The sequence below is a fragment of the Rhincodon typus genome, chromosome 45, assembly GCF_021869965.1.
Source record: "Rhincodon typus isolate 14 chromosome 45, sRhiTyp1.1, whole genome shotgun sequence".
Taxonomy (NCBI): Eukaryota; Metazoa; Chordata; class Chondrichthyes; order Orectolobiformes; family Rhincodontidae; genus Rhincodon; species Rhincodon typus.
In genome coordinates, this window is record NC_063376.1 from 1,565,926 (window position 1) to 1,569,627 (window position 3,702).

Below are 3,702 nucleotides of genomic sequence, written 5' to 3' on the forward strand. Positions count from 1 at the left end.
TGTGTGTGGGACTGTACCCCAGTGAGAGTCAGTGTGTGTGTGGGACTGTACCCCAGTGAGAGTCAGTGTGTGTGTGGGACTGTACCCCAGTGAGAGTCAGTGTGTGTGTGGGACTGTACCCCAGTGAGAGTCAGTGTGTGTGTGGGACTGTACCCCAGTGAGAGTCAGTGTGTGTGTGGGACTGTACCCCAGTGAGAGTCAGTGTGTGTGTGGGACTATACCCCAGTGAGAGTCAGTGTGTTGTGGGACTATACCCCAGTGAGAGTCAGTCCTTTTGGAACTGCTCTGTCCTCTGGCAGTGGGGGGCGTTTGCAGTCTGTAGCTGTCGCTCCAAAGTGACAGTCTTAACTGTGTTGGTTAGTTTTCGAAGAGTAGTGGTGATTGAATCCAGAGATAGTAGGAACTGCAGATGCTGGAGAATCTGAGATAACAAGGTGCAGAGCTGGATGAACACAGCAGGCCAAGCAGGATCAGAGGAGCAGGAAGGCTGATGTTTCGGGCCTAGACCCTTCTTCAGGAAAAAAAAGAGTTTGCTCACTCTGTCGGTGTCCCACTGCTAAATGGGAAGGTCCGCAGTGGTTATGAGATCAGGGTGGGGCACCCAGTTAGCAGCTCCTTTTTATTTACTGAATATATCTGAGTGTTTGATTTTAAAACAGAAAGTCCTGCAAACACTGAGCAGCTCAGGCAGTGTGTGTGGACACAGAAACAGTGCCAATGCTTCAGCTCGGTGACCTGATCCCAGATCTGGGTGAAGCCTGAGACGGGTCAGATTCTGAATAAATCTGAGGGAGTAGTGGAAGTCAGGTGAGGGGGGGAGGGGAGGGCAGTCAGATTAACAGGGACGTGTCTGCAAATGGGTGAGAGAGGCAGGAGAGATTGATTTCTTAAAATGGAAAGAGGCACAAAGAGAGAGGTGAGGTGTGAATGGCAACAGGAAATCATTATTTGGTGGCATTGTCGGGAAAACATTGGGACAGAGATTTCAATGCAAACTGGTGAATCTCTGTCGAGAGCGAGAGTCTCTAAAGGTTCTCATAGGAGCATAGGAACAGGAGGAGGCCATTCAGCCCCTTCAAACCTGTTGTGCCATTCACTGAGTTCATGGCTGTAACTGCACACACCCTGCCCTTGGCCCATATCCCATTTTGCTTCACAAAAAGGTATTCGTCTACAACTTAAAATTAACAGTTGAATTTGCATAAAAACTGAAAGGACTGCGGATGCTGTAAATCAGGAACAAAAACAGAAATTGCTGGAAAAGCTCAGCAGGTCTGGCAGCATGTGTGGAAAGACATCAGAGTTGACGTTTCAGTTCGAATGACCCTTCCTCAGAACTGAATTAGCATCCACAGCTGTTAGTGGAAGAGATTTGAACAGCTCTCTCCCAGCCTATGTGTGTAGAAGCGCTTCCGAGAATTGCAATAGTTTTATTGTCATGTGTACTGAAGTACAGGAGTACAGTGAAGAGTTTACAATATCAGTCCACATGACATTACAGGAAAGATGTGGAAGCGTTGGAAAAGGTGCAAAGGAGATTTACCAGGACGTTGCCTGGAATGGAGGGAAGGTCTTATGAGGAAAGATTGAGAGAGCTAGGGCTTTTCTCTTTAGAACAATGAAGGATGAGAGGTGACTTGATAGAGGTGTACAAAATGATCAGAGGTATAGATAGAGTGGACAGCCAGAGACTTTTTCCTAGGGTGGAGGTAGCTATTACGAGGGGGCATAATTTTAAAGTGAGTGGAGGTAGATATAGGGGAGACGTCAGAGGTAGGTTCTTTACTCAGAGAGTGGTCGGGGCATGGAATGCATTGCCGGAGAGGGTAGTGGAGTCGGCCTCATTAGGGGCATTTAAGCAGCTATTAGATAGGCATATGGATGATAGTATAAGGTAGGGGTGGAGGTTAGATAGACCTTAGGATTAAGGTAAAAGTTCGGCACAACATCGTGGGCCAAAGGGCCTGTACTGTGCTGTACAGTTCTATGTTCTATGGCACTGTCTTAGGTACCTCGGTCCAAATCTTAGATACAAAATAGAGAATGAAAGAAAAAATAGTTACGTTACCTTCCAGTGATTCATAGTATAAGTTAGAAAATAGGAAATAAAGTTAAAAGGATAAACTTTATAGGCAGGTAAACAGATTAACATCTCTCCTGAACAGCCTGGCCCTAATTCTCAGACTGTGTGCCCTAGTTCCAGAAACCCCAAACAGTGGAAATAATTTATCTACACTGTCTTTTCCTGTTAATATCTTAATGACTTCGATCAGAACACCCCTTACCCTTCTATATTCTAGGGGAAAAGGCCTAATTTTGTGTCATCTCTCCTCATTACAACCCCTGAAGTCACCGAGCTGCGCAGGAACAGGCCCTTCGGTTCATCTAGTTCATGCTGACCAGAGATCCTAAATTAATCTAGTCCCATTTGCCTGCATTTGACCCATATCCCTCTAAACCTTTCCTATTCATGTACCCATCATATGCCTTTTAAATGTTGTAATTGTACCAGCCTCCACCACTTCCTCTGGCAGCTCGTTCCATACACACACCACCCTCTGTGTGACAACATTACGCCTCAGGTCCCTTTTAGATCTTTCCCTCTCACCTTTAAACCTATGCCCCTCTCGTTTTGGACTCCCCCACCCCAGGGAAAAGACCTTGTTTATTTACCCTATCCAAGCCCCTGATGATTTTATAAACCTCTATAAGGTCCCCCCTCAGCCTCTGATGCTCCAGGGAAAATAGCCCCAGGCTATTCAGCCTCTCCCTGTAGCTCAAACCCTCCAACCCCAGCTACGTCCTTGTAAATCTTTTCTGGACCCTTTCAAGTTTCACAACATCCTTCCAATAGCAGGGAGACGGAACTGAATGCAGTCCAGGAATCATTCTTATCATGTACTGTACTCCCTCCAAGGCCAGTATGTCCTTCCTAAGATGTGGTGTCCAGATCTGCTCACAGTGCTCCCGTGTATTACAGCAGCATCACCTCTGCTTCCTTGTCCTCTAGATATAAAGGCCTGCACTTTTATTATTTTTGAGCCTCTTTGCAACACTTTGAAGATCTCTCATCAAAAGGCAAGGGCCCACTATTGGGTCATCGGTGAGTTTGGCTGGAAGTGCACAGCTGACGGAGGATGGAGAGGTCAGTGCGAGAGGGAGGTGCGGGCGTTAAAAAGGCAGGCAGCAGGATCTCCCCTGGGAAGGGAGGGGGGTTGTGGGGGTGGTGTGGGGGTGTTGGGGGGTTGGTGGGAGTGTAAGAACTGAGCAGAGGTGTTCCCAAAGTGGGCCCTCCCTCCAAGTCTGCGATTGGTATCCCTGCTGTAGAGGAGACCAGCACTGGGAGAATTTGGCAACTTTGGGGAAAAAAAAACTACAAATGAAACACCGTTTCACCTGGATGGAAGGTTTGGGACTATGAGGAAGTAAAATCCCCCTGGAATATATCCCTGTGTAGCAGCAAGGATGTTTTGCTGCAATTATATGGGGCATTGGTCTCCCTAATATATAAGGAAAGCTGTTCTCGCGATGGAGGGAAGGTCTATCAAATGGTTATATGGGTAGCCATCCATTCTCTCCTACTCTGATTCCCAATTGTCCCTCGGGATCCCTGCGGTGTGGAAGCAGGCCATTTGGCCCATTGAGTCTACATTGACTCTCTGAAGTGCATCCCACCAAATCCCTGTAACCCTGCATTTCCCA